This window comes from Giraffa tippelskirchi, chromosome Y, assembly GCF_054371585.1.
Source record: "Giraffa tippelskirchi isolate mGirTip1 chromosome Y, T2T-mGirTip1v1.2.pri, whole genome shotgun sequence".
NCBI lineage: Eukaryota > Metazoa > Chordata > Mammalia > Artiodactyla > Giraffidae > Giraffa > Giraffa tippelskirchi.
The window spans coordinates 26,466,884-26,490,324 of NC_137290.1; the positions used below are offsets into that span (position 1 = coordinate 26,466,884).

General features: G+C 40.3%; 1 long non-coding RNA gene and 1 pseudogene across 1 annotated transcript; both read right to left on the reverse strand.

The window, feature by feature from the left end:
• Positions 1 to 2,739: 2,739 nt before the first annotated feature.
• LOC145537844 (uncharacterized) lies at positions 2,740 to 23,434 on the reverse strand. Its single transcript, XR_014076449.1, has 4 exons — positions 23,233 to 23,434; positions 22,924 to 23,028; positions 21,808 to 21,945; positions 2,740 to 5,592 (listed from the first exon to the last, which is right to left on the reverse strand). It is a non-coding gene; the product is annotated as an uncharacterized LOC145537844 (long non-coding RNA).
• On the reverse strand, positions 18,860 to 21,016 carry LOC145537659 (etoposide-induced protein 2.4 homolog; annotated as a pseudogene).
• Positions 23,435 to 23,441: the final 7 nt, after the last annotated feature.

Below are 23,441 nucleotides of genomic sequence, written 5' to 3' on the forward strand. Positions count from 1 at the left end.
CTTCCAGAGTTTGCTCAAACTCATGTCTATGGAGTTAGTGATCTCTATCCATCTCATCCTGTGTCATCAGCCGCCCCATTCTCCTTTTCAGTCATCAGGATCTTTTCCAATGAGTTGACTCTTTCTATCAGGTGGCCAAAGAGCTTCAGCATCAGTCCTTCCAATGAATATTCAGGGCTGATTTCCTTTAGGATTAACTGGTTTGATTTTCTCACTGTCAAAGGGACTCTCAAGAGTCATCTTCAACACCACAATTCAAAAACATCAACCGTTCAGCACTCAGGCTTCTTTCACATGGTTCAATTCTCACATCACTGCATGACTACTGGAAAAACCATAGCTTTGATTACATGGACGTTTGTCAATTAAATGATATCTTTGATTTTTAATATGCTGTCTAGGATTTGTCACAGCTTCCTTCCAAGGAACAAACAGCTTTTTTTTCATGGAGAAGTCACCATCCACAGTGACTTTCAGTTCAGTTCAGTCGCTCAGTCGTGTCCGACTCCTTGCATCCCCATGAATTGCAGCAGGCCAGGCCTCCCTGTCCATCACCAACTCCCTGTGTCCACCCAAACCCATGTCCATCGAGTCAGTGATGCCATCCAACCATCTCATCCTCTGTTGTCCCGTTCTCTTCCTGCCCCCAATCCCTCCCAGCATTAGGGTCTTTTCCAATGAGTCAACTCTTCGCATGAGGTGGCCAAAGTATTGGAGTTTCAGCTTCAACATCAGTCCTTCAAATGAACACCCAGGACTGATCTCCTTTGCGATGGATTAATTGGATCTCCTTGCAGTCCAAGTGACTCTCAAGAGTCTTCTCCAACACCACAGTTCAAAAGCATCAATTCTTCGGTGCTCAGCTTTCTTCACCATCCAACTCTCACATCCATACATGACCACTGGAAAAACCATAGCCTTGACTAGATGGACCTTTGTTGGCAAAGTAATGTCTCTGCTTTTAAATATTCCATCTAGGTTGGCCATAACCTTCCTTCCAAGGAGTAAGCATCTTTGAATTTCATGGCTGCAGTCACCATCAGCAGTGATTTTGGAGCCCCCAAAAATAAAGTCTGACACTGTTTCCACTGTTTCCCCATCTATTTCCCATGAAGTGATGGGACCAGATGCCATGATCTTAGTTTTCTGAATGTTGAGCTTTCAGCCAACTTTTTCACTCTCGTCTTTCACTTTCATCAAGAGGATCTTTAGTTCTTCTTCACTTTCTGCCATAAGGGTGGTGTCATCTGCATATCTGAGATTATTGATATTTCTCCCAGCAATCTTGATTCCAGCTTGTGTTTCTTCCAGCCCAGCGTTTTTCATGATGTACTCTGCATATAAGTTAAATAAGCAGGGTGACAATATATAGCCTTGAGTACTCCTTTTCCTATTTGGAGCCAATCTGTTGTTCCATGTCCAGTTCTAACTGTTGCTTCCTGACCTGCATACAGGTTTCTCAAGAGACAGGTCAGATGGTCTGGTATTCCATCAGTGATTTTGGAGCCCAAGAAAATAAATTCTGTCATCTTATCCACTTCTATTTGCCAGGAAATGGAGAAGGAAATGGCAACCCACTCCAGTACTCTTGCCTGGAAACTCCCATGGACAGAGAGGCCTAGTGGGCTGCACTCCATGGGGTTGCTAAGAGTTGGAGGCAACTGAGAGACTTCACTTTCACTTGTATGCATTGGAGAAGGAAATAGTAACCCACTTCGGTGTTCTTGCCTGGAGAATCCCAGGGATGGAGGAGCCTGGTGGGCTGCTGTCTATGGGGTTGCACAAAGTCAGACACAACTGATGCGACTTAGCAGCAGCAGCAGCTGCTGCAGCCAGATGCCATGATGTTACTTTTTTTTTTTAATGTTGAATTTAAGCCAGCTTGTTCACTTTCCTCTTTCACCTGCATTAAGAGGCTCTTTAGTTCCTCTTCTCTTTCTGCCATGAGAGTGCAACCATGTGCATATCTGAGATGGCTTATATTTTCCCAGAAATTTTGATTCCAGATTGAGTTCTACCCAGTTGAGCATTTCACATGAGTACTCTGCATATAAGGTAAATAAACAGGGTGACAGTAAACAACCTTACTGTACTATTTTCCCAATTTTGAACCAGCCCGTGGTTCCATCTTAGGTTCTAATTGTTGCTTTTGACCTCCATATAAGTTTCTCAGGGGGCAGGTAAGGTGGTCTGGAATTCCCATCTCTAAAAATTTTCCACAATTTGTTGTGATCCACACAGTCAAAGGTTTTAGTGTAGTTAATAAAGCACAAGTAGATTTTTTTTCCTGAAATTCCTTTGAAATTCCTCTATGAGGAAATGAATATTGGCTATTTGATCTCTGGTTCCTCTGCCTTTTCTAAGTACAGTTTGTACTTCTGGAAGTTCTTGATTCATGTGATTTTGGAGCATTACCTTGCTAGTATGTGAAATGAGTACAATTGAGCAGTAGTTTGAATAATCTTTGTCATTGCCCTTTTTTGGATTGGAGTGAAAACTGACCTTTTCCTGTTTTGGAGCCACTTCTTAGTTTTCCAAATCTGATTGCATGTTGAGCGCAACACTTTTAACAGCATTATTTTTTAGAATTTGTAATAGCTCAGCTGGAATTCCATCATCACCACTAGTTTTGTTCTTTTTAATGCCCCCTAAAGTCCACACTCCAGGATGTCTGGCTATAGATGAGTGATCACACCATCGTGTTTATCCCAGTTATTAAGACCTCTTTTTTCATAATTCTTCCTTGTATTCTTGTCATCTCTTCTTAAATTCTCCTTTTTCTGTGAGGTCCTTATTATTTCTGTTTATATCATGCACATCTTTGCATGGAATGTTCCCTTGAAATCTCTAATTTTATTAAATGGATCTCTAGTCTTTCCCATTCTATTGTTTTCCTCTATTTCTTTTCATTGTTCACTTAAGAAGACTTTCTTTTCCCCCCTTACTATTCTCTGGAACTCTGCATTCAGTTGGATATATCTTTCCTTTTCTCCTTTGCCTTTCATTTCTCTTCTCCCCTCAGCTATTTGTAAAGCATCCTGAGACAACCACTTTGCCTCCTTTCATTTCTTCTTCTTGGGGATGGTTTTGCTCACTGCCTCCTGTACAATGTTGTGAATTTCTTTCCATAGTTCCTCAGACACTCCGTTTACCACATCTAATCACTTGAGTCTATGGTCACCTCCACTGTATAATCATATGGAATTTGATTTATGTCTTAGCTGAACTGTCTAGTGGCTATCACTGTTTTCTTTAATTTAAGCCTGAGTTCAGTAATACAGAGCTCATGACCTTAGCCACAGTCTACTCCAGGTCTTGTTTTTGCTGACTGTATAATGCTTCTCCATTTTGGCTGCAAAGAATATAATCAATCTTACTTCCATATGGACCATTTGCTTATGTCCATGTGTTCAGTCATCTCTTGTGTTGTTTAAAGAGGTTGTTTGCTATGAGAATCATGTTCTTTAGGCAAAACTCTGTTAGCCTTTGCTTTGCATCTTTTCGTACTCCAAGGCCAAACTTTCCTGTTACTCTAGGTCTCTCTTGAATTCTACTTTGGCATTCCAATCCTCTATGATGAATGGACATCCTTTTTGTTGTTTGTTCTAGAAAGTGCTGTAGGTCCTCATAGAATAGGTCAACTTGATTCAACTCAATAATTTTGTAAAAAATACCCTGAGGGTTCCACACTCAACACAGAAATTCTCATACACAGCTATGGGGTCCTCATATATATTATAGGAAATACAATCCCATTCTGGAGTCCCAAATTTAGTTGAGGAGATCATATGCCAGTTAAGCATATCTCCAACTCAAAGCACAATGGTGCAGATTCAGCTGAAAGGAGCACAGCTCAATATCATTGAACACAGATCATTTTCAAAGACTCAGGCACACTTCAGGAAAATATAGGCCAATTTCAGGGTATGCAGAGTTGTGTTACCACAGAGTAGATTTTCCACTTCACAGTGTCTCACATACACCTTAGGATGGCACAGTTATTCATGGAAAATACTGCAGGGTTTCAGACACACAAAATCAATGGGATACATACTCAATTTCTCTATATGTGTGAGGTCATGTACACACCTCAGGGGAGTCCAGACAGCTTCAGATACCCCACCTGACTTCAAAAGTTGCCAAACCCCTATCAGAGAACCCAAATGCATTTCAGTTATTCCAGATGCATGTTAGTGACCCAGAATCATTTTTGGGATGGTGATCTATGTTAACAGATTTCACACAACCTAATGAAACCACTAGTCAGTCAAGTCATGCTAGTGCCACATAGGAAGACTAATTACACCCAGCAGATCCTTACCAATAGTAGGGAACCAAAATTTACTGGACCCATGAAAAGTCACAGGTAATCCAGACATTCTCAGGATACTCCCACATAGATTAGAGAACTTCAAACTTCACGCTAGATGGCTCCAAACTCAAATTATGCATCCTACCCATGTGGGGCTTCCCTGGTGGCTCAGAGGTTAAAGCATCTGCCTGCAATGTGGGAGACCCAGGTTCGATCCCTGGGTCGAGAAGATCCCCTGGAGAAGAAAATGGCAACCCACTCCAGTATTCTTGCCTGGAGAATCCCATGGAGGGAGGAGCCTGGTAAGCTACAGTCCATGGGGTCGCAAAGAGTCAGACACGACTGAGCTACTTCACTTTCGCTTTTCTTTTCACTCATATAAAGACGTGGGAATCTAATACATGGATCTCAAATCCATGCAAGAGGTCTAGAGAGCCCAGGGACTTACTCAGCTCAGTTATCTGTAAAAAATACCTGAATTTATTTCCATTCAACACAAGGAAACCCACCTTAGGTGGACCCACCTTAGGTGATATAGACCTTCCTCAGAGATCCAAATTCAGCTCAAGAGACTTATACTTTCAGATAGTACCTGGATTCAGCTCAAGGAACAGGAAAAATACCATAGAAGGCTAAGCTCAGGAAGCTCAAGACCTACTACAGTAAACCTAATATCACTTAGGGGACTCAACTCTGTTCAGTCATTTTCAGATAAAGCCCACCCACCATAGGGCCTCAAAAGGCCTCTAGAGGCATCATTTACCATGCATCAGACAATATGTGAGGTAGCCTCAAACACAAGTGAGGGTGTCTCAGACTTAAATGAAGGGGCTAAAAACCCACCACATTGGATCCCAGATGTACTTAAGCAGTATGTGCTATGTACATGGGATTCAATTCATGCATTTCCAAATGATACCCTATCAAGTCAACACTATCTGATAAGGAAACTGAGACTACTTAAAGTCTCCAACCCCAGGTTAGGTAAGCATTGCTTTACCTCATATGTCTCAGTCAAGTCTGGAGACCCTAGGTAATACACCAGGTGTATCTATAGAATTGCACGGAGTTCAGTGAAGTTTAAGTGATCCAAAGAAAATGCCTAGTCCTCCCACAGGAAATCACACATTGAGGGGACTCAGGCAACTGCACTAACACCCTGAAAAATCCACACTAGAAGTAAGGGCTCTCCAATTCACCTCAGAATATCTAAAATAAGCACAGGGGATTCATACTTACTTAAGGATATTCCAGATCCAGCATAGAAGATTCAATACTAACTGAAATAAAAAAAAAATAACACCAGAAACACATTAAAGGATTCATACTCATTTCTGGAGACATAGAGCCTTCATAGGAGAAATCAGACACCATATAAGTGTGGAACTAGCAGGTAACCATAGACACTTAACACAAAGTTGGAAACAGTCATATCAATGGACCGAAAATCCACCTCAGTGAATCTAAGAAACTTTAGGCAGAACCTCAGGGAGAGCCAGCTATACCTGGGGGGATCCCAATTCCAACCCAAGAACTTATGATAAAGCTCAGGACACTGAGTTAGTTCCAGTATCACCACATATATGCTGCTGCTAAGTCGCTTCAGTCGTGTCCAACTCTTAGCGACCCCATGGACTGCAGCCCACCAGGCTCCACCGTCCCTGGGATTCTCCAGGCAAGAACACTGGAGTGGGTTGCCATTTCCTTCTCCAATGCATGAAAGTGAAAAGTGAAAGTGAAGTCGTTCAGTCGTGTCCGACCCCTAGCAACCCCATGGACTGCAGCCTACCAGGCTCCTCCATCCATGGGGTTTTTCAGGCAAGAGTACTGGAGTGGGTGGCCATTGCCTTCTCTGCAAAACATATATGACTCAGAACAAATCATATGGACCTCAGGCCTACCACATGACCCACCATGTTAGAAAAACTCAGTTCTAGAGACACATTAGCTTCTGCTAGAAAATGTGACTCATCTCCACAAGACCCTAGACTCACCTCAGAAAATACAAACAAATAACAACACACTCCAGAGCCAACTCATGTGATAAAGGTTCAGTTGCAGCCATGAATTCTACCTTAGAGGACCCACACTCAGCTCAAGTATTCTTAAACAATACTTTACTCATCTCAGAACCTCAAAAGAATGCCAGTTAGGCAACACTGAAAGGACTTAAAAAATCCTTCAGGGAACTCAAACCTAAAGAATTTAAGAGTCAGATAAGCAGGCTAAGACCTTTGAGAGTCAATACTACAATCGCTTGTGGATCTCAAATTTGTTCAGTCTTTCTCACCAGAACCTACCTCAAGGATCCAGCACTCCTCAGAGAAATCTGTTTCAACTAAGAGAATGCTAGAGAGCATGTCAAACAGATCCAGACCAATTCTAGGCAGTCCCAAACCCAGATTCCAGTCCCACCTAGGGAGACACATACTCAGTATAGAACCCAGACTCAGGTCAGGCAACCCAAACAATATACCTTTGGACCCATGTTCAGTATAGGGGCACTCAGACACCCCCATAAGACTTATATTCAGTTGAAGGGAACACAGTCAACATTACAGATAATACTAGTCCAAATTTAGAGAGTCATTCTCCTATCAGTCAGTTCAGTTCAGTCAGTTGTGTCCTACTCTTCATAACCTCATGGACTGCAGCACGCCAGGCCTCCGTGTCCATCATCAACTCCTGGAGTTTACTCAATCTCATGTCCACTGAGTCGGTGATGCCATCCAACTATCTCATCTCCTGTGGTCTCCTTCTCCTCCTGCCTTCAGTCTTCCCAAGAATCAGGGTCTTTTCCAGTGAGTCAGTTCTTTGCATCAGGTGGCCCAAGTATTGGAGTAGTTTCAGCTTCAGCATCAGTCCTTCCAATGAACATTTAGGACTGATTTCCTTTAGAAGAGATCAAGAACTCTCATTCCAGAGCCATGTGATAGAAGGACATAAGAAAGACACACTGGAGGAAATCAAAGGAACACAGATCTATATAAGAAAACCAGACTTAATTCTGCAGAACTAGACCCACCTAACTCTGAGCCCTGGTGGCAGATGGTCAAGAATCCAACTGTAATGCAGGAGACCTGAGTTCAATCCCTAAGTTGGAAAGATCTGCTGGAAGAGGAAATGGCAACCTACTCCAGTGGGAAATCCTACTATACAAAGGATTTATTGCCTGGAAAGTCCCATGGACAGAGGAGCCTGGTGGGTGCCAGAAGATGAAGTCACATAGAGTCAGACATCACTGAACAACTCACACTTTCACTTTACTTTCAGACATACCTAAAGAAAAAGCACAGACACAATTTGGGGTATAAATACTAACACAGAGCATGTTCACATAATAACTCAAGAGTAGAAATCTACTTCAAAGGACCCTAAACATGTCTGAATGATCTCCACACATATTTCAAAGGATCTGGTAACATTCAGGGACTCTAGACTTGATCAGGACTTACAGATTCAGCTCAGGCCTCCCATAAAACACTGGAGTGGGCCACTGGCCAATATCAGGCAATTCAGAAATGTTTACTCAGGTTACTCCATTATTACCAGATAACACATTGTGGATGCAAAATATCACTCAGGGACCCATATCCCTCTCAGGGTATCATATGCAGTACATGAATAGAGATTCAGTACATGAACAGAGATTGAATGCATGAACAGAGATTGGTCAGGGAAACCAGACCCATCAACGGAAGACAAACCCTCCTTTAGAAATCACGACTCACATTTGGCGACTAAGATTCAACACATTTTTCCCAAGCAAACAATGTATGAGATCTCTTATTATCCCAGGAGCAAAGAGCTCCTGATAGTTCGGCTCTGTAGTCAGCTTCAGTGAGTATTATTGCCTGGAGAATCCTATGGACAGAGAAGCCTTGTAGGCTATAGTCCATGGGATTGCAAAGAGTTGGACACAACTGAGTGACTAAGCATACAGTACAGTCAAGTTCAGTGTCTAGATAAAAGACTGAGACCCTTCCTACAGAAATCAGACAAACTTCTGGAGATTCTTTACTCATATGAATCACAGAACTGCTTAGGAATCCCCAGAAAACATCTAGGGTGACCCCTAAACACTCTTTCGGCTCCTAATACTTAGGCAAAATATCCACACTTAGTTCAAGGACTCAAATTCAACTCAAAAGAACCTAGACTTTCCTCAGAGACCTTAATCATTCCCAGTAAACCTGAGACTGACAACTTAGGAATTAGACTAAATTCATTCAATTCTAGAAACAATCAAAGGATTCTGACAAGCCACTTCATAAACCGAATATCTTCAGCAGGGATCAAACATTCCTAGGCACAATTTAGACCCTGCCAAGTAATCTGGCTCAGTTTAGCAGACTTCAAACTGAATTCCTAGCATCAGATGCTGCTTAGAAACACCCTGAAAACACTCCAAACACTCCAGGAAATACTAGTTCCTCCACCAAGACCCACACTCTGAAGAACCCAGGTTTACCACAGTTGACCTACCATATGTAGTCCCAACTAGGCTTAGACATTTATAGATAATCTATTTCACTGTGCCCTGAATTCACTCAGTGCCTCAGATCCATTTTCAAGGGTTCAGGTTCACACTAATCTTACTTGGCACAAGCTCACCATAAAATAATAACTATATATCATGAAACCCCAGACACATCAAAGGGAATCCTAGTCCCACTTAGTGGACCCAAGTCCAATTCAAGTGATACCAACTAAGTTCAGAAGAACTCATGCAATATTATTAACATAAGATCTAGTCACATCCAGAGACCTTAGACTGACCTTGAAGCAAATACACTCATCTCAAGAGACCTAAGACATACAGGCATACAGGCATACAGCTCAGGCATACAACTCAGGACTTTTTAATACAAAAACCCAGAGGGATGCAGACCCAACTTCAGGCCACTATATCCAAATCTAGGAACCCCATATCCATCTTGTGAGACAGAGACTGAGCTCAGGATGCTGACAGTCATCTCAGGGAGAGACACAGATCAGGCATCCCCAAGACAACATCTCAAACTTAAAGAGTTCCAGATCCAAGACAATGGACCTATACCTATCCTTGGTTGCTGAGCTCCCGGAATGTTTAAAACTTACTAAAGAGAGCTTAACTTAGGCATTCCTAGACAATACCCCCGATTCACATACGATACCTAATGACGTCCTAGTCCTAATGATACCTAATTATAACTCAGTCCGTCACAACTTAAGTGAACATGCTCAGAAGACATCAGATCTACTTATTAATCCCATGACAAACTTTTCAGGATCCACACTTAACTCAAGGAACACAATAATATGCTCAGAACTGCCATAAACACCTCTGATGACCAACAGCCAGCTCAGGTGACTCTAACCAACCACAAGAGAATTGATATTAAGCTGGGAAAACCACATTCAGTTTAAAAATCTCAGATCTATCCCAAACACATTTTAGGGAATGCCAGGTTATCCTAAGGAGTCTACACACCCTTCTGGGAACATTAGTCTACTTTATGGGATTAAGATTCAACTGAATCTACATACTTTCTGTGGAAACGTTAAGCCCACCTGAGGAATCCTAGACACACCTAAGGGAGTTTTTATTAAGCTCAAGGGCTCCTAATTCATATTAGGGTGACTTAGAATAAAATATGGCAATCCAAAGCCACATGGGAACCCCAATTCTGTTTGAGATATCCCAAAGTTCATTAAGGGTGCCAGGCCAGCTGGATCACATCCAACCTCAAAAGATGTATGACTTAGTTCAGGGTACACATAATCCTCCCTGAAATAACCATGTAAAATTTGTAAATGTCTAATATTCACCTTGGATTCTTTACTTGGCAGGTAAACAATCCACCTGCCAATGCAGAAGACACAGAAGATATGGGTTTGAACCCTGAATTGGAGTGATCCCCTGGAGGAGGAAATGAAAATCCACTCCACTTATTCTTGCCTGGGAAATCCCATGGATAGAGGAGCCTGGCAAGCTACAGTCCGTGGGGTCACAAACAGTAGTCAGAGCCAATACAGTGACTAAATAACAAGAAGAAGATCCATGATGCAGATTCAGCTTGAGACTTCAGACTTTCTAAGGAAATCCAGAGTCATCTCAGACCACAGAATTATCTCTGTGTACCCCAGAGTCACCTTGGGAACCAGATTTCAGCTCAGACATCTTAATAACATAATAATGGGGCCCAAGAAACAACTTGGGAGCCCCAGTCTCAAATCATGGAACCCCAAACTTATACCATGGTATCTTGCCTCAGTCCAGAAAGCCTCAGACAATTCCTATGAATACCAGGCACCCTCAATGCCCTACAAGTATACTGGGACCCTAGATTGCCATCTTAGGGACTACTGAGCTCTGGAGATCATAAAACCACTCTAAGAGATGTCAGAGCCATGTTGGAAACAACAACTTACCTAAGGAAAATCAGGCTCAGCTCAGGAAAACCCAGACTCAACTTAGGAAGCCACAGCCCCATCTCTCAAGTTTATACCACAGCCAAATCAAGTACTAAAAGGCCTCATAAAGAGTCTAACCTGAATTCAGGACTCAGACAATACTATATGGAATCCCAGCTGCCCATTATGTTTACGAACTCCACATTCTGGACCTGTGTTCCAGTTCAGTGTAATCAGAAGATGATAGGCCCACCTTAAAAGATACCAGAGCCTTCTAAGGGGAGCACCAGCATAACTGAAGATGATAAGGCACATCAAGAGTTACCAGACCCATCTCAGAGGGCCTCAAATGCACATCAGTGGACCACTCATTCACATTAGAGGATCTAGCCTCAAACTGGGCGAAGAGATCCATTTAAACAATGATTAAGGACAGGGAAGTCTAGCATATTTTAAAGGGATTTCATACCTACCTCACTGAACCCCAGAACAACAGCAGAAGACACATACTATATTTAGAGGTTCTTGGACACACTTCAGGGCCCAGAGCCCAAGACCAAAGACTAAAAATGAGATATCTACCTCAGAGGACTCAGTCCCACATCCAGAACTCCAAAGCTACCAAGCCATCTCAGCAGACCAGCTTTCAACTCAAGATAAGTGGATTCATTTCATGGTATCCCAGACCAACTTAAAAGACAACAGTACACCCAGACTCTGATCAGGACAGAGACATCAGGCCCAACGCAGTTTCTAACACTGCAGGTATCCTCAGACAACACCCAAGGAGGCCCAATACACATTTCAAAGCACCTTGACTAAGTCCCCAAATCGATGTCAGGGCACACAGATTCGGCACTTTCTGACAACTCTCTAGGGATCAAATATCTAATCATGGGGTGAAAATACACCTCAGGCCTACTACAAAATACACCAGGGGGCCTCAAACTCAGTACAGCTACCTCATGGACTGTAGCCCACCTGACTCCTCTGTACATGGGGATTCTCCAGGCAAGAATACTGGAGTGGGTAGCCATGCCCTCTTCCAGGGGATCTTCCCAGCACAGGAATCAAACCCAGGTCTCTCACATTGCAGGAGAATTCTTTACAATCTGAGCCACCAGGGAAGCCCAAGAATACTGGAGTGGGTATCCTATCCCTTCTCCAAGGGATCTTTCCAACCCAGGAATTGAGCCAGGGTTTCCTGCATTGCAAGTGGATTATTTACCAGCTGAGCTACTAGGGAAGCCCTAGTTAAGAAGCCATGAGCCCACTTCAATTAACCCAGATTCAACTTGAGATTTCCAGACTCACTTTAGGAAAATGTGAATTATCTTCATATTATTGTCCTCAAAATATTAGTTGCATCATTGATTGAGTGTGTTTTGGACTAATAACTGTTGATGAAAAGTTTTCTTAGGAATGTAATTAAAATGACAAATACTTAAGGTCAAAAAGTAATACAAAACCAACAACTGAGCTTAAAGTGAAACTTATACATGGTTGTCATAAGTATGTCTCGTTAGGAATTGCCTAGGGTTTATGAAAATGGTTTTCCAATGGATTCATATTTTAGAATTCATATGACCTGTTTTGATGAAAGTAGTTTACCATCCATTTTGGAAGATGAAAGTTCCCAGGTTTTTGACTATATGACACTCAAAAGTTACAAGTAAAGTTTACATTATATTTAGGACCATCTCAGTATATTATACTCACATAACAAAACAAGGAACATGTGTTTTTGTGGCAAAGTAGTGTAACTGAAAAAAGCAAGATCCCTGAAATACCTCTTAGTTATGTTACAGTGGAAATATACATTACTCATTCTAAAAATTATTGAGGTTCACGGAGGTTCCTTTTGAAATCCAGAGAGGAAATCTTAAGCTACCCCATACTAAGTTTCAAGACAAATGATGCCCTTTATTCAGTATAGGAATTTCGAAAAACTGTGGTTTTCCAAAGGAAAGTGGATAGAAAAATCAAATGAAGGAGTCAAGTACATTTAGTGTTCCTTGGAGAGACAGAGGAATTCTTACAGAGGAAATGGTTCATGTGCAGAGGAAGATAAAGGGGTAACATACCAAGAGGGAAAGAAAGGAAGAGGGATAAATTAAGAGACTGGGACTGACATATAAACACTACTATATATACATATTAAATAACTCATAAGGACTTTAGTAGTGTATATCACAAGGAACTCTGATACCCTGTAATGGCTTTTATGGGAAAATGATCTAAAGAAGAGCAGATAGATACATATGTGTAACTGATTCACATTGCTGTACATCTGAAGTTAACATAATATTATCAAATATACTTCAATAAAAATTAATTTTAAAACAGAGATAATATAATGTAAGGCTTGCAACAGAGAGCTACTGTTGTAATGGGAAAAGTTTTAAGGATGGTAAAAGTGGTGGTTGAGTGGATAGAGATGAAAAATCAGCAAATAAAGACAATTAAAATGGCAAGGATAGAAAGACAAGGAATTTCTCAGATTGGGGGTCTTCTTCTGATGTCTTAGGCAGAAGCTGACAATCTCTCCTGATGTCATCTGCTCAGGCCCAAGTTCCTGGGAAATAGGAATTACCTGTAAAGAACTGTCTATCTCACAGTCCTGTCTGCTCTTGGGCACTGAAGAGAGTACCTCAGTTTAACTCCTCAATTAGGGTGGAGGAGTTGTACTGAAGAATAATGTTTATACCCTTTCAATCGAGAGATACAAATCCTAGGTTAGAACCCCTAGCTTTTCTCAGCATTGTTAGGAGGATAAAGGATGTCAAAACTTCATTTGTTTCATAGTACTTGAAAACTGAGTAACAAATTGAGACATTGGTAAGGAGTTTATTTAAAAAAAGAATTGAATAGAAGAACATTTCCCTGTATGTGATACATCAAAAGAGACATAGATAAATAGAACAGTATTATGGACTCTATGGGAGAGGGTGAGGGTGGGATGATATGGGAGAATGGCATGGAAGCACGTAAATTATCACATGTGAAACGAATCGCCAGTGCAGGTTCAATGCATGATACAGGGTGCTCAGGGCTGGTGCACCGGGATGACCCAGAGGGATGGGATGGGGAGGGAGGTGGAAGGGGGGTTCTGGAAGGGAAAAACATGTACACCCGTGGTGGATTCATGTCAATGTAAGGTTTAAGAAGTACAATATTGTAAAGTTAAAAAATAGAAAATAAACTAATTAAAAATAAATAAATAAAATATGAATGGGTGAATGAAAAAAAAAAAAGAAGAACATTTCCATCTCAGAATCTGCAAATATTTTAAAATCAAAAGGAATTCTAAAAGTAAGTTTTTTAAAGATGATGTAATGAGTAACAGAAGAAAGTTAGCAGAAGCTTAGTGGGGCACAAGCAAATGGGTGAGCAGGAAGTAAAACAGGGTCTTTCTAACAGAAAATGTCTCTTTCTGCCAGCTTATTCTAAGTATAAGCTTTTAGGGAGTATGTTCTGACCTTAGTACATTACTGCTTGCCTGAAGTTGAGAACAGGTCAAAATTTAGGGCACTGTGAGGACAGAAGCCTGACTCAAGTCTGGTCAAAGTCAGTAGTTAAGTAATGGACAAGTGTAGGCCATCATATTACTAGAAAACAGATCTACAAGTATATTAATAATAATTTCTAAATATCATTAAACATCAAGTGTGTTCAAATTTCCATTAGTTTCATTAACGGCAAATTAAAAATGTTTTCACTTTCTCAGAAATACAATCCAAGAAAGATTTGAACAATGGGTTCAAATGGTTTTAAGTGTTTTCTATAATAGTTTTCCCCTTCAGCTTTTTTACTTTTCTTTCAATTTATTGTAAAGCCAGTTTAATTATCCTACATAGTCTCCTGCAGTTTGAATTGTGCTTCTTGCATCTGTCCATGCTGTCTTATTCAACAGGTTACTCCACCCACAATATTTCCTAAAAAACCTAAAAGCAAACTGTATTGATCATACATTTGCTTCTGTTTTACCAAGACACATCAAAGTACCACTTGCTCTTTTATTATTATGGAAATAGTTTCTGATTATTACCTTTGCTGTGTGTTCACTAAATCATTTCATTTGTCATGGATCTATAGTTCTCCTTAATATCTAGAAGGGTAGTTTTGTAGGAATATCCTATAAACAATTCTTAAATATTGATTTTTCTAAATAAACTCTAAAAATCTGATCAAGAATGCATTATTTGTAAAATATAAGCAACATACTACAAATTAAAGTATTGACATGCATACATAAACAGAAATACCTGAATACACACATATACATATACATACACACACACATACATAATAATATGATTTTCCTTCACATTATACTATTTATAATATTATTTAAGGTCACATTGAACTGATGCTAGGTCAGCCATCTCCAATTTCTTCTCCAAGTTCTTCTTCATGTACTTCAAAGAGTTTTACTATTTCCTTCTTCAAAAATATCTTGCACATATCTCAGGAACAAATATTTTTAATCTTTATAATAAGGATGAGAACAAGTCACTTATTGTAATTGTGAAAAATGGTGGCAATAATGAAATGAAACAATCAAATTCATAAATAAATGAAGTACTTACTATATAAAGTTGAGGGTGAAACTTAAGTATTTACTAGTACCTTCATTGTTTTTTGACTGGCTGGTGAGTAGTGTTTATTACTTTTAGGGATTATTCCCTATTTTTATTCATTAGCATTTGTCACAGGTTATGTTTGTAAACAGCATTGTCAGACAACCATTGTTATCTGAGTTCTATGGAAGTATCAATAATATGAAAATAGCATTTATTTATATATTCAGATTTACCATCGATATAGTGGCTTTGCAGCAAAAATTTCAGACTGTCCCTAGAATTCATTATCAAGTATCTTTGTAGTTTCTACTTCATCTTGAACAATTATTGGAAAGCACCTTCTTATAAATGACTTGCCATTTCATTTTCCAAATTACTATTCTAATAGTGTACTAAAGATTCCTTACAATTATTTTTTCATTTCTTTCTATTATTAATGTACAGTACAATTTTTTGTTTGTGCTTTATCATGTGTTTCAATGCTGTTTTAAGGCATATTGTTAGTGAATATACAATGATGATTTACTTTATGCAACATATCCAAAAATATAATTTTGAAAAAAGTTTCATGTTTTCGACTTATTAAAAAAAGGAGGGGGCTTCCCTTATAGCTCAGTTGGTAAAGAATCAGCCTGCAAGGCGGGAGACCCCGGTTCAATTCCTGGGTGGGGAAGATCCGCTGCAGAATAGATAGGCTACCCTCTCCAGTACTCTTGGGCTTCCCTTGTGGCCCAGCTGGTAAAGAATATGCCTGCAATGTGGGAGACCTGGGTTCTATCCCTGGGTTGGGAAGATCCCCTGGAGAAGGGAAAGGCTATGCACTCCAGTATTCTGCCCTGGAGAATTCCAAGGACTATACAGTCCATGGGGTCACAAAGAGTCAGAAACGACTGAGCAACTTTAACATTTCACTCAAAAAAAAAAAAAAACAGGATTACAAATTAATCTCAGGCTCCCACTTAATATAAATTAATTACACTACATCCACAGTTTTGTTTTAAACACTCAATTATGCTTTAGGCATTGTGCTTAGATGTATTTAGGACACCATTTAACTTCACCTTATATAATAATACCTTATTATCTTTTTGTAGATTGTGTAAATTTAAAGGTTAAGTACTTTATCCAACTTCACACAACTACTATATTTTGGAACTTATATTATTTTTTGTCTGCCTTTGTCTGACTTTTCTGTTACATTAAGTCACTGCTGCTGCTGCTGCTGCTATGTCGCTTTAGTCATATCTGACTCTCTGCGACCCCACAGATGGCAGCCCACCAGGCTCCGCCATCCTTGGGATTCTCACCACATGCATTATATCTTGTATATATTCATGTTTTGGGTTAAAATTATATAACAGCTCCACTTAAAGTAAGTAGCATATCTGTATAGTAAGCAAAGTGCTCATAATCTGATCTTTCCAATTTTTCTTCTATCAAAAATCCATAAACTCTTCCTTTTAGTTATGTGGAAATTCAGAATTCCTCCAAGTTGCATTTTATTTTTAAAATTACATATTTTTGTACATTCCTCCCAGAAAATTTCATTGTATATGTTATTATACTGTTTCTTCTGCCCCAATGATGTTAATAATGCCACGTCTCTGCAATATTGTCTCAATCTACAGGTTAATTAAGTAGTCCGTCTAATTTTGCTCAATTTTTTTGTTGTTCAGTTGCTCAGTCATGTCTGACTCTTTGTGACCCAATATTCTCCAGCATGCTAGGCTTCCCTGTCCATCACCAACTCCCTGAGTTTACTCAAACTCATGTACATTGAGAAGGTGATGCCATCCAATCATCTCATCCTCTGTCATCCTCTTCTCCTCCTGCCTTCAATCTTTCCCAGCATCAGGGTCTTTTCAATGAGTCAGCTCTTCGCATTAGGTGGCCAAAGTATTGGAGTTTCAGCTTCAACATTAGTCCTTGCAATGAACACCCAGGACTGATTTCCTTTAGTACGGACTGGTTGGATCTCCTTGCAGGCCAAGGGACTCTCAAGAGTCTTCTCCAACACCACAGTACAAAAGCATCAATTCTTCGGTGCTCAACTTTATAGTCCAACCCTCACATCCATACATGGCTACTGAAAAAAAACATAACATTGACTAGACAGACCTTTAATGTCTCTGCTTTTTAATATGCTGTCTAGGTTGATCATAACTTTTTTTCCAAGGAGCAAGGGTCTTTTAACTTCATGGTTGCAGTTACCATCTGCAGTGATTTTGGAGCCCCTCAAAATAAAGTCTGTCACTGTTTCCCAGTCTATTTCCCCATCTATTTGCCATGAAGAGATGGGACCAGATGCCATGATCTTAGTTTTTTGAATATTGAGTTTTAAGCCAACTTTTTCACTCTCCTCTTTCAATTTCATCAAGAGGCTCTTTAGTTCTTCTTCACTTACTGCCATAAATATGGTGCCATCTGCCTACCTGTGGTTATTGGTATTTCTCCCAGCAAACTTGATTCCAGCTTGTGCTTCATCCAGCCCAGCATTTCTCATGATGTACTCTGCATTTAGAAGTGAAATAAGCAAGGAGACAATATACAGCCTTAATGTGCTCCTTTCTCTATTTGGAGCCAGTCTGTTGTTTCATGTCCAGTTCTAACTGTTGCATACTAAATTGCATACATATTTCTCAAGAGGAAGGTCAGGTGGTCTGGCCTTCCCATCTCTTTTAGAATTTTCCAGAGTTTGTTGTGGTCCACACTGTTGAAGGCTTTGGCATAGTCAATAAAGCAGAACCAGATGTTTTTCTGGAACTCTCTTGCTTTTTTGATGATCCAGTGGATGTTGGCAATTTGATGTCTGGTTCCTCTGTCTTTTCTAAAACCAGCTTGAACATCTGCAAAATCATAGTTCATGTACTATTGAAGCCTGGCTTGGAGAATTTTGAGCATTACTTTACTAGTGTGCCTTTCTTTGGATTAGAATGAAAACTGACCCTTTTCAATCCTGTGGCCAATGATGAGTTTTCCAAATGTGCTGGCAATATATGTGCTTATATATGTGCTTCACAGGAAAACAGCAATAAGAAAATAAAACAGCTAGCATCACAAATATCCATTCATCCAAGAGTGGTGGAAGGTAGGAAGGGGAAGTGGGAGTGAGAAATGACACAGGGAGAAAGAGGATTCAGATCAGTGCTGGCCCAGGGCTGGCAAATGCCAGAAAAGAGTTGAGAAAAATTGCTGGTCCTTTCAGACTCTGAAGTGTTTAAAAGTCCATGCTGTCAGGAAGATTTTGCTTTACATGCACCTACCACAAAAATCTGGATTCCTCAGAGAGAAGGGAACATGGGCAGAGCCCTCAGCAGTGTATGTTCCACCTTCCCTGCGGGTGTGGGGGAGTGGTGAACCAGGAAAAGAGCTCCCATGAGGTCCTTCTGATCCCACCCATACCCTCTGGATGGCAGATCACTCAGTGGCTGGCAGCGGTTTCCGTCTGGCAGTAAACGGGTGCAGTGAGGGAACTTCTCTGCAGAAATAAAGCTACTCAGGACACCGCACAGGTAGAGCACCTAGTGGATGACTCTGCTGTTTAAGAAAACCACCAAGGAGAATACATTCAATTGAAAAAGATACGCTTTGCCAGGCATCTTTGTTTCACTGGCACTGATAATGAATAAAGGAAAGAGGATAGAGAAAAGGCAGCCACAACGTAGGAGAGTGCATTGCCATCCTACATTGGAAACCCAGGGGCAAACCAAATCCAAAGTAGTAAGGCCAATTTCTATGTTGGTATCGCTGGTGCATTTTAATTTCTTTATTGAATCAACAATTTGCAAAGCAATGTAGTGGGTACAGAAGTGAACAGAGAAGAGATGTATGCAGGAGTATAAGCAACTGGCCAAAATGAATGGTAAAGAGGCTGACAAACATATCCTGGAGGAGGAAGAGAGACTGCAGTGAAAGGCTAAAGAGCACATCAGCAATTATCCTGCTGATGTTAGGGAATGGGTGAGGTTCTCTCCCTGACACCTCAAATGCCACGTTAGCTAAATTCTGGAACCAAATCATGTTCACAACATTGATGAGTGTGAAGAGGTGGAGCACAGAGAGAGATCAGATAATTGACCTGAAAATTTACCATGACCAAATATCTATTTCTGCTTTATTGACTATGCCAAAGCCTTTGACTGTGTGAATCACAATAAACTGGAAAATTCTGAAGGAGATGGGAATACCAGACCACCTGACCTGCCTCTTGAGAAACCTATACGCAGGTCAGGAAGCAACAGTTAGAACTGGACATGGGACAACAGACTGGTCCCAAATAGGAAAAGGAGTACATCAAGGCTGTATATTGTCACCCTGCTTATTTAACTTATATTCAGAGTACATCATGAGAAACGCTGGGCTGGAGGAAGCACAAGCTGGAAATAAGATTGCCAGGAGAAATATCAATAACCTCAGATATGCAGATGACACCACCCTTATGGAAGAAAGTGAAGAACTGAAGAGCTTCTTGATGAAATTGAAAGAGGAGAGTGAAAAGTTGGCTTAAAGCTCAACATTCAGAAAACTAAGATCATGGCATCTGGTCCCATCACTTCATGGCAGACAGATGGGGAAACAGTGGAGACAATGGCTGACTTTATTTTGGGGGGCTCCAAAATCACTGCAGATGGTGATTGCAGCAATGAAATTAAAAGACACTTACTCCTTGGAAGGAAAGTCATGACCAACCTAGACAGCATATTAAAAAGCAGAGACATTTCTTTGCCAACAAAGGTCCGTCTAGTCAAGGTTATGGTTTTTCCCACAGTCATGTATGGATGTGAGAGTTGGAATATAAAGAAAGCTGAGCACCGAAAAATAGATGCTTTTGTACTGTAGTGTTGGAGAAGACTCTTGCGAGTCCCTTGGAGTGCAAGGAAATCTAATCAGTGCATCCTAAAGGGAATCAATTCTAGGTGTTCATTGGAAGGATTAATGTTGAAGCTGAAACTCCAATACTTTGGCCACCTGATGCGAAGAGTTGGCTCATTAGAAAAGACTCTGATGCTGGGAAAGATTGAGGGCAGGAGGAGAAGGGGACGACAGAGGATGAGATGGTTGGATGGCATCACTGACTCGATGGACATGGGTTTGGGTGGACTCAGGGAGTTGGTGATGGACCAGGAGGCCTGGAGTGCTGAAGTTCATGGGGTCACAAAGAGTCAGACATAACTGAGCTACTGAAATGAACTGAACTGAACTGAACTATCTCCATGTAGTGATGGACTACCAACAATATGGGCCACTACTGACTGAATCACAGGATTAAAAATTCCATAAAACAAGAGGAGACTGAATCAGAAAACTCTACCATCACAAGTGCAGCAGTGAAAAGTTCTCCCATCAACACATGGCTCACTTTCCTGCTTCCTCTCTGTGCTCTGGGCTCCCCTCTAAGCCAGGATACTGCTTGCCCTTTTTGATGCTACTCCTCTCTCTTAGGTTGAATTTGAGCATCCAACTTTGAGACTGTACAAATTTCCCAGACGGAGTCTGATTCCCCTGGCAAGGTCTTGCAGAAAGGTTTTGACACTCAGCCATTGCTTCACTATCCAAACTATCGACTACACAAAGGAGAGTAAGAAGCGTCCCCAAACTCTTTCATCATGAAAGACTCAGTAGCTTCTCCATCTTGGCTCTGGCTCCAGCTGAAACCCTTGCCCATCACTGGCCTCTGGCTCCTTTGAGCTGCTCCACTCCTGGCTGCCAGTTCCTTCCCAGGCATTTCCAGGGCAGGGGACACTGTTTTCCCACTGCAATGTACATCTTTTTATCATAATAAATGGCTGATTTATACTGATAAGTGTATAGAAAGTGACAAATCACTCTCATGTGTATTAATCATTTTTTTAAATCATTGAAGCATGGTCTCATGCATTTTATGGCAGCTATCATAATGCTTTATTTCCAGTAATGCTTTAATTATTTATTTGAATTAATTATCATTTGGTTATTAGTTGACTGTAACTGCTTACATGTTTTAATTTTTATAACATCAGTTACTGCAATATCAGTAAAATTCATCAATGACATTTACTTTATGAAAGACATATTAAATTAAAACAAAGGGCCCATTTTACCTGTTGAAATGAAAAAGAATAATCACTGACACTAATGGAGCCATAGGAAAACTTTCTAGTAAGACTGTAGTAATATAGAAATAAACTATTAGAATGGTTCTGTAGTAAGAAATTAATACTAACAGACTGATAAGCATTACTTTAAAAATGATTTCTTAATACAAATATATTAAGATGTGTTTACCTTTGGTGCATGCTTTCACTGCTGAGTTGTTTACCTACATGTTCTTGACTGCTTAGTTGTCTCTGACTCTTTGCGACTCCATGGACTGTAACCTGCCAGGCTCCTCGGTCCGTAGAAGTCTCTGGGCAAGAATACTGGAGAGGGTTGCCATTTCCTTCTCCAGGGGATCATTTTGAGCCAGGGATCAAACCCAGGTTTTCTGTGTTGGAGGAAGATTCTTTTCCACTGAGTCACCACAGAAGCCCCATTTACCTAAAGTGTGTTTTGTTGGTGAGTCTTGTCCCACTCTTTGAGACCCCATGGACTGGGGGTTGCCAGGCTCTTCTGTCCGTGGGCTTCTTCAGGCAAGAATACTTAAATGGGTGGCCACTTCCTTCTCCAGGGATTTACCTAAAGAAGATATATTAGAAAAATCAATCACTACTTTAGGAGAACCAGTCAACACTATATTACTTATTTATAACACCTTACAAAGAAATTCTAAGTATTTTTGTAAATGGGGAAATATTATAAGGATTAGTAAACATCAGTATTAAAATAAGACATAAGCACTGAAAATGGAGCTATAATATTACTTTTTACGAGTAGTAAAATTTAATATACACACATATATTTATGTATATAAGTATATATTTATATTAAATTTTATATGAGTATATATATATATGTGTGTAAATATTTATGTATATATGTGTACATACAGATAGCTATATAAACTATGTAGATAAATTCTAGAGAAACCCCTGGAAAACAAGTTTTAGTTCTGGCCTTCATTAAGTGTATTTTCTATTAGATTTGATTTTGCATGTTAACTCCTAGAAGGAAGAATTTCATATTAAGGAAAACTAATCTGTCAGTAGATAGTTTTTTCAGCTAGACATGCATTAGATGAAATCATATTTATTATACAGAAACTGAAGTGACAAATTGCAGAAATCGTCCTAAGTGGATCTGTTCATTTTGTTACTTTTGGAACTTTTAGTGAAAAACATTACCTGTATTTGCTTAATGAGAAAATTCCAAACATGTTTACTTCAAAGACACTAAGGCTTTTGACTTCTAAATGTTTTAAATATTTTCTCTTATTTTTATAATTACTTTTCTTTTGTATTAAAAAAAAGAAAAACACACAACTAAAGAATATGCCACCCAAGAGTGATCATATTGGTGACATTTGAGACAGCAATAAATTATGAAAAACATGTGATGGTAAAAGTTCTCATTTGTATTTTATAGTGATTAAGTTAACGCGATGGGTAAATCTATTCAGAAAAAAAAAGTAGAACTTTTGGCTCTTTTAATTTTTTTTTAGACTTTCCCTCAAAGGTCTCTGGAGAAGGCAAGGGCAACCCACTCCAGTACTCTTGCCTGGAAAATTCCATGGGCGGAGGAGCCTGGTAGGCTGCAGTGCTTGGGGTCGCTAAGAGTTGGACACGACTGAGTGAGTTCACATTCTCTTTTCACTTTCATGCACTGGAAAAGAAGAAAACAAAGAAAGTCGCTCAGTCGTGTCCGACTCTTTGCGACCTCATGGACTGACTGTAGCCTACCAGGCTCCTCCGTCCATAGGATTTTCCAGGCAAGAATGCTGGAGTGGGTTGCCATTTCCTTCTCCAGGAGATCTTCCCCACCCAGAGATTGAACCCGGGTCTCCCGCATTATAAGCAGACGCTTTACCTTCTGAGACACCAGGGAAGTCAACCCACTCTGGTGTTCTTGCCTGGAGAATCCCAGGGATGGCGGAGCCTGGTGGGCTGCCGTCTATAGGGTGACACAAAGTCGGAGATGACTGAAGCGACTTTGCAGCAGCAGCAGCAAAGGCCTCCATTTACTCCTCCCCCGCCTCTGTTTTCTTCCCGTCTACTTCCTCTGCAGCTCATCTCGCG